This window comes from Oryzias latipes, chromosome 15 (assembly GCF_002234675.1).
Source record: "Oryzias latipes chromosome 15, ASM223467v1".
Lineage (NCBI taxonomy): Eukaryota > Metazoa > Chordata > Actinopteri > Beloniformes > Adrianichthyidae > Oryzias > Oryzias latipes.
In genome coordinates, this window is record NC_019873.2 from 5,093,173 (window position 1) to 5,109,508 (window position 16,336).

Consider the following 16,336-nt stretch of genomic DNA (forward strand, 5'->3'; position numbering starts at 1 on the left):
AGATAAAAACTTGCTTCAAAGATGTTTAATGAAATGATGGATGCAGAGTTTTTCTTAAACATGTGTGCAGACGTTCACCTGCGCGCTCTTTTGGTGGCCTAAATCTTTGAAGTTTTAAATCAAGTTGATGTTTGAATAATGTCTGGCTTCATTAACGTTTGCTCGTTCATTAGAAGAGCCATTAACAGCAGTTACGTGCTGAGCGGAAGTAAATGAGTTGTGACTGATGTTCTCATGAAAGATGCTTTGAATAAAGGACACATCTTTTCCAGAGTGTGCGGAGCAAAGCGCGTGACTGTATCTGTTGGCAAGTTACCCAGTCCGCAAAACACACCGAGCTGCAGACACGAGCCGAACCCAACCGAAACACGCCTAGGGACAGACTTATACAGTCACGAGGATGTGGGTCGAAACGCGTCGCGTAGACAGAGGATGAAGAAGATGGAGGAAGAGGAAGGACGAGGATGCGAAGGACGGGAGCGCGCAGAGGAGGACGCTGGGTTCGGACAGATTCTCCATTTCTGAGCTGAGATCACGAGCAGCACCGAGAGTTTAACGGAGCGCTATTCTGAGGAGGTGGGCCAAGTCCCAAGAGAGGGAGAGGAGGGGGGAGAACGGAGGGGGGGAAGGCCAGCTGGTGGGATGCTGCTGGTCCTGATGCGAGGCGACATCGGAGCGGATCAGAGGACTCTGACACATCCTCTGAAGCGCTGCAGGTAAGCCCTGATCCACGAACGGCTGCTCCTCCGTCCGGGAACAGATATGGCGGCGGCTGCCAAAGTAAGGTTGGATCAGAGAGTTGGAGGCTTGCCTCCATCAGCAGGCACTGCAGGAGTCTCTGAACTACCATTGTCTCCGTGTCTGCTTGACCAAGTTAGTGCGGTTGAGGTTTGAACTTCCAGAGGCAGATTCTGCACAGGAGCTCTCCTGTAGTTGTCACTGTCCTGCAGCACAGGAGGTAAACAGCAGAGGATCGAAAGCCTGCTGCTCTCTGATGCAGTTGGCGGTTTTCCTTACAGAGATTTTGCTCTGAGTTGGAGACATTTTTCAAAGTCAAAAAAGTCAGAAAGCTAAAGTTTTTGAGCTAAAACAGGCTTTTGTAAAATATGATCTTCATGATCTGGACTAAGTTTAACTGTAAAAATCTTAATGCAATAAATTGGATCCTACCTGAATTAGATTGGTTTGGTGTATTTGGCTTCTTATCTTGAAACACCCTGAATTATGAATCAATGTTCTATATATTATATAAAGTTTAATTGAATCTGCTGAACATTGTACTACACATTCCCATTGATGCTGTTGAACCACAGCCTATTTAAAAAAAAAACATATTTTGACTCAGAATGGTTGCATGGTTGAAGGTGATATTCAGTCCCACATCTAAAAAGACTTTACTTGTGACTGTTAGCTTGATTTTTCTGAAGATGAGGACTTTCCAGGTGGAGAATAATATATATATATTTTTTTTATTAGATCTTGTGTGTTTGTTTGTGTGTGTGTGTGTGTGTGTGGGTGGGGGGGGCTTTAAGTCATCCTTTGTTTTTTGTTAAGGTTGTGTGGTTTTTTCTCATGTTAGCACCATGTCTCAGTTTTAAATGCTTTGTTACTGATCCCTCCTTAAATACTCTCAGATCACCTTGTCCTGTTTTGCATCATGTTTGGGTTTTAGCTTTGTCCTAGTTCAGGATTTCCTTTGTCATGTCTTAAATTAAAGACTCACTCCAGTGAAAATGGTGTTTTGCATGTTTTTAACATGATCTTTTAGCATTTTCTAATGATGGAGGACAATTCTACAGGAGTATTTCTATTTCTGAGTATTTCTTCATTGAAATCGTTGGAAGTCAGTAGCAGACAAAAGAAGGCGTTTGATAAAGGTGTTTTGTAGGAGTATTGTGGAAGTCACAATGGCAAGCTACAAGCTCCCTGCTCCTCTCCATTCTAAACATCCACTTGCAGACAAATAGATCCACGTACGTCTTTGTTTTCATCGTCTGAGCTGGAATCTGGCTGCAAAATGTGCATCTGGATAGCTCCAATATTGCTGATGAAGTAAATCCAGAGCTGTTGAGGGTTGGGATTTCAGGCTCATTTGTGTATAATCTTTATCGTAATATTTCACTAGGAACCTAGAGGGTGAGGTGAAGAAATAACTGTATTGCTCTTTAAACTTTTCATCAGCTGATTGACGGATCGATCCCAAAGGCAGGCTACAAACCAAATCAAGAAATATTACAGATTCTCTGCCTCAATGCATGAAGAGAGGCTGCAAGAGAAAAAAATTAATAAATGGGCCTTTTCCAAACAAAACTAACTGAAACAGGGTGAAATGATTTGATGAAATGATGACAATGTTTGATTTACGTGGCTGTACAAATGCAAAGTTTCCTGTTGAAAATTATAATAGAACAAATGTTCCTGTTGTTGAGGTAAGCAGTATACTGCACTATAGTACGTTTTCTGACAAACATGGTTTAACCCTTTACCAGCGGAGCTTTGTTTGACTAACTCTTCAACTGCTTATGCCGTTAATGTGATTCCAGTGGATTCTGAAGCAGAGAAAAGCAGCCTTGTACTGATATACAACACTTTGCAGTAGTGAAGGGTTTATATAATCAACACGAACCAGATGATTCTGTCACAAACAAAAGCAACTTTACAGTTTGATGTTGGGTTTATATCTGTTTAATACTGAAGACACAGACAAAGGTGGGATGGGTTGCCTGCAGTCTGATGATGAAGCACTTTTAGTAACGATAAGCAGTGATAAGCAGGTGGGGTCACTGCCGGGTATAGAGTAATGGTTAAGCAAGGCTGACCTGAATGACAGTTTGTTGTGAGTGAGAAAAAAAAAACAAGTGTGATCCTTAACTTCTATTGATATTTTATTTTGCTTCCAATGAGCTGTTTTAACTTTAAAATCTCTTTAAATGCTGAATAAAGAACAGTCGCTTAGTGTTTCATCTGTAAAAAGCCCGTCTTAAAGTCACAGTAGGAAATAAAGCAGAAAATATAGTTTTTTGAATCAAGAAATCGAATCGAATGAATTGAGAAATGAATCGAGCATTTGCAGTTGACCACATATTTTTGGATATATTTTATTTTTATCATTGTGATAATTATTATTATTATTATTATTATTATTGTTATTAGTAGTAGTATTATTTATTATTTATTTATTATGAATCTCATTTTCGATAATAATTTCAATAATAATTGTAATTATAATTTTTAATAATTTAATATTCTTAATAATTTAATATGAATGTCATTTTTTATGTCCTTTTTTGATGTTATATAGATTATTTCTGAATGTCGTTTTTTGCTGCCACAGATATATGAAATTTCCCCATTGTGGGATTAATAAAGTCATCATCTATCTGTCTAAAATCAGGTCAATAAGATTTAAACATACGACCCTTTAGATCAGAACATTATAGCCGCCTCATCCGTCGCTGCAACCTCAAGCAGATGTTCTGCTGTTCTGTCCTGTCAAACTGTGAGTCAGCTCTGTGACTACCTCTGGAGGTGGTTCAGGGACGGAAGCAGAAAGGATGGCATTGCAGAAGTAGGCTGTCTGAAGCGGCACGGTGAGGCAGCAGGAATGTGAGAGCTACATGAAAGGGCCGAGAGGAAGTGCGTCAGACGAACTCTTTAGAGGCTCAGTTCCACAATAATTGTTGGGCATTGCAAAAGACAGATGGGAAAACACACAAAGCAGTAAAAAAAAAATCGGATAAAACTGCCTTCAGATGGCCTTCTGACGTTCCCATTCTTTGCCGTCATAGGTGACTGAGGCCTTGAGGCTTTGAATGTTTTTGGCTTTATTTTTTATGCCCTTTCAGTCTATGTATACTTTAGATTCTGATTAAATCCTTTGTTCTACAATGATTCCATCAATCACTCTGATCTCAAATCATACCCCTCAGGGATATAATGCTGTGGAAATATGAAAATTGAAATTTGAATAGACAACAGGGATTTATAGTGCAAATTATTGTTGCCAAAATTCAGTGCTGTTAAAGACCCACTCTGATATAAATGTTCTTTTTGGTGTTTTAAACGTGTTATTGTGACATTTTTTCCCATGATTGAGGACATAAATAAAGAAAACTGAGCTGAAAATTGCATTTTTGAGTATTTCTTTGTTCAAATTGTTGTGAATGTCTGAGCTGGCATCTGGCTCAAACTGGATAGCTTCAATATGCCCATTTTTGTTTCCCCGGTAATGTTAGGTTAGAGGGTTTGAGGGGCTGTAAGCTAGCGAGAGAGAGTGTAAAAAAAGGGCTAAGTTTTGGATGATGGAAAGGGGGGGCAGAGTTGCAAAATACAGCTTATTTTATTTTGGCTAAAAACAACATATTTATAATTGATTGATTGATTGATTTGATTTATTTAAGTGTCATGCACTAATATGCCCAGCCCACACGGGCTTATATGACACTGAAAGACAAAATACACAATACATAAAGATACATCCCCATCACAAAAATACAATAATCCCCCTAATCAGAGTCTAACAGAATACAAAGTGTGCATTCTTATTGTCCATGCCTTTGACACAAAATTTGCCAAACAAAAGATTTCATTTTCAAAAAGCCAACGTAAAATTTTGTCTTCAGATAACTAAAACTAATCAGGACATTTATTTTCTATTACCTCATACATACAAAGTCTCTGTTTTTCATACAAAGGACAATAAAACAAAAAATGAAATTCATCCTCCACCACTTGCAGCTCACAGACCTCACAGAGTCTTTCCTCCTCAGCAATGCCTTTAAAGCGCCCTACTTCCACCTGTAGGGGGAGCACTCCTGCTCTCAGTTTAGCACATAAGGATCTTTGTCCTCTTTTTAAGTTATATATAACACATGGCTCATATATATATATATATATATATATATATATATACATATAATTAAAAGAGCACTGGGAACACTTCAAAATACATCAAATGATGATCGGCGTGGGTCATCTCTACACATGTTGGTTAATGTATCACCATTTTAATAGTAGAAAAATGTGTGCCTAACGAATACGCAAATAGAAACAAACACCACAATCCATGGCGTAGTGGTGTTAGGAGAGGTAAGCAAACATCTTGAATCAGTCCAACATGGTGGAACAAGCTACTCTCCAGGATAACAACCCTATAAATGCTTATTTTCCTTGCAAACCCAGTACTTATACAGCTCATGGCTACATAACGAGTCCCTGCACAGAACCGCAAGTTACCGCAAAATAAATTTTGAAAATGTAGTAATAAAGGTTTTTACTTGGAATGAAAAATCTCTATACACAAAGATATACTGACAGTGTTGGAAGCAATTAAATATAAGGTGGATGTTCTGGTGGGCACTGCGTGCAAACACTCTGGAGGTCCCTGCAGGCGTGTTGTAGGCGTGTTACAGTGATTTTTGGATAGATTCATCCTTCTCCTGCTCAGCTTTCCTCCCACACACTTTGACTCCTTTGTTTCAGCAGTGAAGTACAGCAGCCTTTACAACCCTGCACTCACAGCAGCAGGGCTGCCGGTCAAACGCTTTTATCTTTGTTACCATCCATTAATGACTAACATTCATGTCAACAATGTTTCTGCATTTAAAAAATAGCATTTTTGTATGTGGACAAAGCTGTGGATTAACCTGCTCTTAACAGTGAGACTTGTTTTTTGGAAAGTTTTGATGGAAATTGACTGGATGCAATTTTTAGTTCCAGGTTCCCTGGAGAGTATTAAAGGGTTATTTTAGAGCCCCCCCCCCCCCCCCCCCCCCCCAGCCAGCTGTGAAGGTCAATGCAGTGAAAAGCCCTTCGGCTTCAGGCCAAGCTGATGCTCAGATTCCAGCAGCACTGGATCTGTTGGAAACCTAACTTCCTTCATCCCTTGAAACCTCAGCTCTTGATTTTAGTGCTATTGGTGCTATTTCAACTACAGCGAAGCTCTGATGGTGTCATGACGAACCGCAAACAGAGAAAACTCATGACAGTCATGATACGACGACGTCAGTTCTTCCATTGGAAATTTAAAGCATTTTACCCATTTGGACATCACAGTCAGTGCTGGAGGCATATAAACCTGTTTTCTGTTGCAGCAGTCATCTTCTAAACAGTTTGTTCCCGGGGCTGCCGGAGCCACTTGTGGTCAAAGGACATGTCGCCAGTCTGTCGCCTCAATCACACACCCATGCACACTCACCATTTAGAGGAACCAATGAACCTATCAAGTATCTTTTTGGACGGTGGGAGGAAGCCCCGGAGAAAACCCACGCATGCACGGGGAACATGCAAACTCCACACAGATTCTGTTCTGTTGCAGGTCCCCCAGCTGGGACAAATACATGCCATACCACCAAAAATTAAAACATGCTATTTTTTTGGTCAAAATCCCCTACCTAAAGGTATTAATGTAGGTACACATGTTTTTTTTGTTTGTTTGTTCTTTTTTAAACGTGTTTTGTCTAACAGCTGGGCAGGCAGATGAGAGCTGAAGACCTCTTGTGTTGGACATTTTTACTTTAACAACAGGGGTTATTAATCTTCTGACAAACCAGAAGTATGTCTGAATAAACCCCTTTTGTAATTGAGGCCAAACTTTATTCATTTTAATCATATTTGAAAATCTTTTGTGTTGGACCAGATGGAAAAGGAAGGAGCGAAGAAGAGAGAGGGATGTTAGAGAGAGGGGGGGTAAGAGGGTGATTATAAAAGGTGTGTGTGTGAGTGGGGGGGGGGGGGGGTTAAAACCATGAAGCAGCATATTGCATAGATAGGTACCGTTTGATTTATTCATGGATTTATAGTTCTTTTTTATTTGTGTTGCTGTATTTCAGCAGTTTATTTAGCTTTTTTATATTCCTGCATTTTTCCATACCACCGTATTTCATTTATTTTCACAGTATTTGTTTCTTCATCTTTTTTCCTGTATTTAAATGAGACCAATAGCCCCCATCCATCCATCCATCCATCCATCCATCCATCCATCCATCCATCCATCCATCCATCCATCCATCCATCCATCCATCCATCCATCCATCCATCCATCCATCCATCCATAAATCCATCCATCCATCCATCCATCCATAAATCCATCCATCCATCCATCCATAAATCCATCCATCCATCCATCCATCCATAAATCCATCCATCCATCCATAAATCCATCCATCCATCCATCCATCCATCCATCCATCCATCCATCCATCCATCCATCCATTAGGAGCCATAGGATAGGCTCCAGCAGTCCCATGACCCTCAAAGCCATTCAGACCCCACTGAATCCCTGTGTGCATCCCTGGATACTATTCTGTAACTGCTTCACTGTTGTTTAGGGTTCCACAGGGCTCTATTGTAGGACCACTTTTATTCTCTTTGTACTTCCTCACTCTGGGCTCCCTCCTGTGAAAACACAGAGCTTCCTTATTTTGTCACACTGACGATTGTCAAATCTTTTTACCAATAAAGAAAGGTTGCACCATTACATCACTACTGTCTTGTCTAAAAGACATCAAAGACTGGACGGCCCTAAACTTTTTGAATTTTAATGACAACAAAACGATAGGGATGGTGTTTGTAGCTCCTGTGACCCCTACTCAGTGGACTTGTGTCCCTTGACTCCACATTTAAAACAATCTGTTTCAAACCTGGGTTTTAAAATGGACAGCGATTTTAAACTTGACTGTCAAATGACCTCAGTGGTAAAATTGAGCTTCTTCCATTTATGGCAGTTTATGGCTGTTTGGGTTCTGGTCTCAGCGCGTAAGAGGGACACCATCACCCCCATCCTACTACCCTTCACTGGCTGCCTGTGAATTTTAGAGTTCGTTTTAAGATTCTTTTGTTTGTAAATCTTTAAATAACTAAATATTTTGAGTTCTATTTGGGTATTACTCAAAATATTACACCTCATTTTGAGGTGTAATATTTATTCGTTTGTTTTTGACTTTATAACCTTTATTTTTTAGTTTTATTATAAAATAAAGATTAAACACAATTTTGAATCAGCGAAATTAATGGGTGATGGAGAAAAGCTGTTAAAACCTGCCAAGGCATTTAAAAAAACAGAAATGGAGGTTTCCTAATTCTCGTCACTTTGCAGCAAAAATCAAAAACATCCAGAAATTTTCTTTTCCTTTTTTTTTAAAACCAAACACTTTTATTCCCCAGGTTTTTCCTTCCCGTTTACACTGTTTTGTTTTTGCCTTTGTGTTTTTGTGCCAATATTTGGTCCTGTCACCTTGGGTGTCCTGAAATAGAAAATGTATTTTTAGGAAAAAATAATCTGACAATGTTATTGTCAAACCATAGAAATTGTGTTAGAAGCCAATAATCACTTTTCCTGTCCGTGATGATTTTGGCTCTTTGGACATAGTTAGATGATCTTTGGGATACAAATTGGTTGTCCTTAATCTGGGGAAGATAAATATCTTTGTCTTGCCAGGAAGAATATTCCTCACATATCTCCAGATATGTGAGGATAGATCTGCAAGATTTATAGATCTACCAGATAGATCTGCTGCGGCCCGCCCTCTAATCTTTCTAAAGTGAGGTCAGTTAGTGTGACTCGGCCGTCACACTAACTGACCTCACGGGTGTTCTGTGACGACGTTTCTGCCCTGACCTCAGTTCCTGCCTGCTGGGCTACAAACTGTGAGAATGTTGGCCAGGACTGACAGGCTGAATGGATGACGGGGCTTCATGGGCCAAATGGACTGTCAGAGTGAGCTAGGAGGAGATGGATGAGGGGAGGGAGAGAGGGACATTGAGAGCATCGGAAAGAGAGGGAATATCAGGACGGCAAGATGAAGAAATGATGGCGTGCTGCTGCAGTTTTACAGGCGATACCTGATGCTCCCAGCTTCTCTTTCTCTAAGTGGTCCTGTCGATCACTCTCCTTGTCTCTCATCATCATTTCCTCATTTCTAATAAGAACAAAGCTCTGCCTGTAAGATCTGACTTTAAAAATGTGAAAGTGCTGTTGTATAACACCAACTACCAAAAGGAAAACAACCATTTCTCCCAGAGTTTATCCGATAAAATAAGAAAAGTGATCAGCTTCAAAAGACAAGGGAGAGGCGTGCCAAATGTTGAGCAAAGTTTTTTTTCTGTCTGCTTCAAGTCTAACTCTCTGCTCTGTTTGTTCACGTGAAGGTTTCACAAACATTTCAGCTCCAGCCGACACTCTCCCAGGACATTTGCTCACAATTTAGAGATTGGCAGATTTCTCAGGCTGGCAGCTACAAGAAAAAACAACTCTTATCACTTTCAACTCTGAGCTGCTTCCGCCTGTTTGCTAATGAACTTACTTCCTATAGGCGATACAGTTCAAATACATAATGAAAAACAGTTTGAAAACGAGTTGAACGGGTCTCAAATGTGACAAGTTTCATGTACATTTTAAAAAAATACAGTATTGTTTGGAGTATAAGTTGTGTTCATTGCACTTTGGCCAAAAGTGCAACTTATCCTCAGGAGGGACTTATATGTAATTTAAACCCAAAAAAAATACTTTGTCTCACACATTTGTTATTTTGCTAGAAGAAATGCCGTCCAAAACAAACATGGAGGAGAATCTGATTGTTCTTCTGAACTTCATGATATTTTCCTTATTTGCATCAAGACATTATTATTCTTGTTCTCATTTTTTCCTGCCTTGGACTAATACGGGACATCAGACCATCAAACAGGGTCACAGAGAGACGGCAGTACAGCTGAAAGCTACTGCAAAAGGTAAACATAGCCGTAAAAAAAAAAAGACTGAATGATCTCAAGAACCCAGACATGAAGACATGATTATGATCCTCTTCAAAATAAATAACCCTGATCGGTCGTTCGTGGTAACTGAGATATACAATCCTCATATGTAATGATGAGGCTAAACACTTGACAGTAGCTCCTACCACCCATGACGGGAGCATCTAGTGTATAAAAAATTTTTTGGACAAGAACTGAGCATCAAATTTGACGTCCGTCAATAAAGGGGCAGCAGACGCAAATTTGATATGTCAATCATGTTGAGGGGGAAAGCAGCATTACACCAGGCTTGACGGATTTGTTAAGAAGCATTGCACTTTTCGCCCAAAAGTGCAACTCATATAAGATTTTCTTCTTTATTTGGATTTTTTTTTGGGGGGGCTCCTGTGACATTCTCCGAAAAATACGGAACCAGGTCTTCCAGATAAAGAGGCTAATGTATATCACAAACCAAAAATAAAAACAGCATGTTTAATCAATGACTTGGTTTATTTTAAAATAATAATGATAAATAAATAAATAAATGCACAATGTGAAAAATTATACTAAAACTTAACCCACCATCAATATCGCCACAGTCTTTGTTGGAATTTGCTGAACTGGAGCATTCAAATTTGTGTGTTATCACTAGGGATGGAACAGTGCACAGTAAAAACAAATCATAAATGTTCTTCTCGGTTCTGTGAGAACTGTGAACTTTGGTTTTGGTTTTTACAGTTCTGTCATGGTTTTGGTCTTGTTCTGTTTTGAATGGTCCCTTTTGTCAGTCACACCAGTTTCAGGTTTATAATGATTCACAGCTGGCTTCATTTCAGTTGAAATACCCTCAGTGTTTTGAAGTGTCTGGGTTTCAGTGCATCATTGTGAGGTCATCTGCTCTGCCAGCAGTTTTGTTGCTCTCTGGGTTCTGTCTTGTTTTTGGTCTCCTGCATATTCAGCCCCTTACCATCCGTTCCTTACAGGTTCAATACGCCGTAACCCTTGTGCTATCCTAGGCCCTTTAACATTGGGAGTTGGGTCATCTAGACCCACTAGACCAGGGGTGGGCAATTCCAGGCCTCGAGGGCCGGTGTGTCTGCATGATTTCCAGATACTCTTGCCCTACTCATGGCTGATTACCTGGTTCAGGTGTGTCCAGCCAATCAGAACATGCCAGAGCAGGGTATGCTGGAAAACATGCAGGACTGCGGCCCTCAGTGCCCACCTCTGCACTAGACAGAGCTCTGAACCTTTTTTCTTCAATGATTTGTGATCTTCACTGCTGTCCATAGATTACATGACATTGCACCTTTATCCACCTTTGTCATGGTAGGGAGAACACGTCAATGTAAGGGTGGGGTCATCTAAGATACCACAAGGGTTAAAAATATTTACCAATATTTTTCCCAGTACAATAAATCTGTGCTTCTCCACAGTTGTGTACCGTTTTCCATGGCTCTGTTAGCCTCACACAGGTTAACAGAGCCTGCTGCCCCCACCCCACCACCCCACCACACCCCACCCCCACCCCAGAGGATACTAGCAGCAGAACTAGTGCTAGTTGGCTACTACTAAAAATATTAGAGAAAGCCATTGAGGCTAGTTGAAAGCAATAACTTTGTAGCTTAGAGGGAAATGTTAGAAGATTTGTCACCTAGATACATGTCTGCAGTGAGGAGATGTTTGCTGTTAAACACAGTGACCGGGGGGAAAAAAACAACAAAAAAAGTGCGTTATCGGCAGCTTTGGAACACATCCAGCATGATCATCATCTCCAGCATCACCATTCAGTTGTGACGCTGTGTGAAAGTGGGACAGCTGAGTAGAAAATAGTAGCAAACATAACTCAGAGGTCTCTTAAAGAGGCCTTTTAATTGTTGCCTCCTTGAAACACAAAAAAGTTCAACACTATTGGGATGTTTATTGCCATAGAGTTTGATTGTTATCTTCATTACACTCGTGTTTTACAAGTATTGAATTCTGTATGAAGTACTTTAACATTGAAATGTTAATGTTTACAGTAAGTACAAATGTTTTGTTTAAATGCTTTCTTTAGTGTTTGGTAAGAGTTATACATGAATTTATTTGAATGTGTTGGTTTACTTAGCCCAGTGCTGCTTTATCCTGGTCCTTGAGATTTACCACCCTGACTGTTTTCCAGATCTCCAAGCCCTGCTAGCTGTTGATTAGCTCAATCAGATGCCTCCACAATTTGATTGAATGAACACACCTGGTCCAGGTAATCAGCAGCAGGCAGTGCAGGGAGAGCTGGAAAACAGGCAGGGTGGTAGATTTTGAGAACCAGGAATGAGCAGGCCTGATTAGCCTTTTAAAAATGAATTTGTCAAAAACAGAAAAGTGTTTTTTCTTCTTCTTTGGTACACGTGAGTAACTGTGAGTAAATTGTATCGTTGCATCCCTAGTTATCACCCCAAAAAAATGAAGACGAAAAAGCAAAATTTTCATCAGCTTTTTTTTGGAGTGAAGACAGGTAGGATATTTTTATTTTGGCTAAAATGTTCTAGCATATATTTTATTTACAATAGCAAGCTCTGGAAATTATGGGAGCTCTCTCGAATTTCTCACTTTTTTCTTCCATTAGTTGATAGGGTTCATAACCTCCTCAGTTTTCTTTATGAACTCTATGGACATTTATTACAATTCTATTTGAAAATCTGGACATGAACAGTCTAATACATTACAGATCCACATTTATATTAACACAAAATGTTTTATTCTTGCTTAAAACATCATGGAAAAAATATCTATAAAATATTAGCAAACAATATGTGACAGTGTTATTACTTCAGATCAGGATGGAAATGCTTTTTCTCTAAACAACCCAATCAAAGTTAACAGAAAAATGAATGCTACTTAACCCTTTAACACCAGAGATTTTACAAGTGACATCAAAATAACACACACTCTTTGACACACCATAACCGGTCAACCGTTTACGGGACCAACATAAATCAGCTGATTCTGACAAGGAGAAAAGCAGCAGCAGTCCGTGACTGTTGAAGACCATATACGGGACTTGAATCATGGAACCTTAAGAGGATTGCAGGTGTGTCATGCAGTTCCCTTGAGGTTTGTAAGGTATGTAAATAGAATGTACAATTATCATTCCTTAGGTAAATGTTTTTTAAAGTATCAGTGAGGATATTTTTTTTATTTATGATGGACCATACATTGCCCTAACACCACTTCTAGCTGTTAGAAAGGTTCAAGTCCTGGCCCCCTTACTGACCGCGCACAAATGCAGTATGCACAGGGTTTGCACGTTACATACTTTCCCGTAGGGATGCCCACACTGACTACGCTATTTGCCAATTTCTTAATTCCTAACAGTCAGGAGGAGACAGGAGCACACACTTATCACATGAACAGCACTAATGGGCTTCTTGAGTGGTGGGCAAGGTTTGGGGGGGCTTGAAAAAACTAACATGTTCATTCAAAACACCTGTGTCCCACCTAGTTAACCCTTACATAGCCATACTTGTTATTTAAGTGTTCACTTCGACCGGTTGCTCACAGCATGCAAAAATGTTTACTGACATTTTTGCTCTACAGGCTCACACAGCGATTGAAGACCTTTGTGTCAGACACCTGTGTACCCTGTACAGGTTTGCCCATTTCTTGCCTAAAGACAGCCCATATTCAACCATAACTGCGGTTTGACTAAGCCTTTAATGGCATGCTCCGCCTGTCAAATTACTGTGAAACCAAGTGGTAGAGGAGGGATCTGAAATCACAATGACCTGAGTCTTTTTTTTACTTTCCAGGTTCTTTTTTTTTAATTCTCAGACCTCTGCTGTGTCATGAATAATAAGGCTCAATCACTTGTAATTACCACTGTTCACATTCACAAGCACATGCATACTTGATCGAGCTGTTGTCATGTGAACTCTGGAAGTAGAAAAGTGACAACGGAATAAACGACACAATCAGTCAATATCAGCTTACTAACTTTTTAAATGTCGTCAAATTCATCTATTCAATGACACATGGCCCCAAACTTTTGTATTTTTATTTTTACCAGTGTTTTTGTTGTAAATATTCTGTATTATATGTATTGTACTGTATGTGTCAAAGGAAATTGATCTACAAGGTCAACAGCCAATCAGCATGCAGAACACTGTGGGCTGTTTAAAAAAAGAGCATGCAAAATTAAACAGAAAAAATCAGCGAAACGTAAATGGCAATATAGCAAGGGAGAACTGTGTTTGCCAAATCCAGTTTACCACAATATATAGCATATTAAAAAAAGGTCAACTTTTTAAAAGTACATCTTCTCTTTGCTCCTCTTTTTGAAAGATTCAGAATATCTTCATTTTCATTTCATCACAGGGATAAACGAAATTTGTGTCTCTGGTCTCAGGCAAGCCGTTTACCGAGCGATTATGACAGGAAGTAAGAGACGTATCGATGTGTTATATTACGATTCCCATGAAGTATTGCTCTGTTCCTATGATTATTGCAAAGTCCTATGATTATTGCACTGAAATTTAGCACAGATGAGAATATATAACATATATATAACATAGCAGTGCCTCTTTTTGACTTCCTCTAGCTTTGAGATTGTGTATCTTGTGTAATAAATATCCAAATTCTACGCTAACACAGAGCATTCTCTATTTATTATATTTCCGGATAATTTTCTCTAGAAAAAGTGATGTTTAAAGTCTTGTTCATACTCTGGGTGATGGGGAGTGGGGGCTTGAGTCCACTGTTTCCTTCCTTCAAAGTGTAAACTTGACACTAATTCTGTGAGTTCTCTCCTTTTCGGTGACGAACAAATGCTCCATTGTACAAAAGCTGGGGTGACAACAGTCTTTTGCGTGTGTGCATGTGTGTGTTAGTGAAGCAGACAGTGTGTTGTCTTTAAAGTGTGTTTGTTTCAACAAGACAGTTAGATGTGTAGGTTTTTAAACAATGATAATAACAATTGAAAAAAACATTTGTAGAGTTTTTGATTCTACAGAACGACTATTATCTATTAATGGGAAGAGCAGGAACAGTGGTGAATCTTCCCAGTAATCGCCAACCAATCCAATTATTTGAGCTCATTAGGAAAGCAAGGATTCATCCAGAAGGTCACAAAAGAAGCAGAACTTCATGAGAAAGAGTAGCAGACCCCACTTGACTAAGTCAAGGTCAGAGTTCATGATTCCAAAAAAAAAAAAAAGGGAAGAGAACAAAAATGGATCAATTGAAGAGTCAAAGCCTCATTTACATGCACCATTATGAGGGTTGACCTACACAGTCACTGGGGGTTTTTGAGTTGTCGTGGAGGGTAGTAGAGAGGAGCGACCTTGATCTTAAGGGGAGGACAGGTGTGTCATGATGTTCTCTTGAGGCCACAACAAGTGACTTCATGAAAATGGAATGTGCCATTTTTGTGCGTGTGGTAGATGTACCAAGAAGTGTTTCTAAGGCTAACTAAAGTTGCACGCACTTATGACGTAAGGATGATGCTGTCGTATGGTGCAACACTACGATGATGCAACACTAGTCGTTAGAAAAGTCTTAGTCATAACTGCCCTTATGGGTGGATACAAGCCGTCTTTAAGTGAAAAATGGGAAATCTGTATGGGACACGCAGGGTGCTTTTCTGAAATATCAAGGTCATTGCCCACTTGATGAGCCCGTAATGCAAAAATAGTCATGCACATTTTCTTTTTCCTCACCGTTCTTGTGATCATTTTTACCCCACGGGTGGAGAACTTGCAGGGAGCCCCAGATGGAGGGAGATTATCAGTGGTCTTGTATGTCTTCCATTTCCTAATAATTGCTGCCACAGTTGATTTCTTCACACCAAGCTGCTTACCTGTTGCAGATTCAGTCTTCACAGCCTGGTGCAGGTCAGCAATTTGGTTCCTGGTGTCCTTAGACAGCTCTTTGGTTTCGGCCATAGTGGAGTATGGAATGTGACTGTTTGAGGTTGTGGACAGGTGTCTTTTTTATTGATAACGAGTTCAAACAGGTGTGATTAAAACATGTAATGAGTGAAGGACAGAGGATCCTCTTACAGAAGAAGTCACAGGTCTTTGAGAGCCAGAAATCTAGTCTGTTTGTAGGTGACCAAATACTTATTTTCCACCAGAATTTACAAATAAATTCTTTAAAAATTAGACAATGTGATTTTCTGGATTTCTTTTCTCATTTTCTCTCATAGTTGAGGTATACCTATGATGAAAATTAAAGGCCTCTCTCCTCTTTTTATGTGGGAGAACTGGACAATTGGTGGCTGACCTAATGCCTTTTTACCCAAATGTATACAGTCAACAACACAGACCAACCACCTATGGCTTAAGAGTGGAATGAATGGAATTACAGCAGCCAAACTGACTGTGTTTTGGGATCAGATGACTTACTTGGGAACAGACAAAATTCTGTACTGTGAGTTGACCTTTAGAGGAAGATTCTAGCATAAATTTGACTTAGAGAAAGTTTTGTGAACAGCTGGAAAAACCTCATTTCTATAATCAAACAATTATACAAAGAAAAATTGAGTTAAAATTCTTCAAAGATGGGAAAGCGTGGACTGATAGTTATCACATAAAATTTGATACTTAGGGCTGCACATGCTATTCTGAAGTCAAAT

General features: G+C 39.6%; 1 protein-coding gene across 1 annotated transcript in view; it reads left to right on the forward strand.

The window, feature by feature from the left end:
* Positions 1-301: 301 nt before the first annotated feature.
* bean1 (brain expressed associated with NEDD4 1) overlaps positions 302-16,336 on the forward strand; it is a 55,527-nt gene continuing 39,492 nt past the window's right edge. Inside the window, exon 1 of the mRNA XM_020709286.2 lies at positions 302-716. The gene's annotated coding sequence lies outside the window, so the exon portion shown is untranslated. The remainder of the gene's footprint in view (positions 717-16,336) is intronic.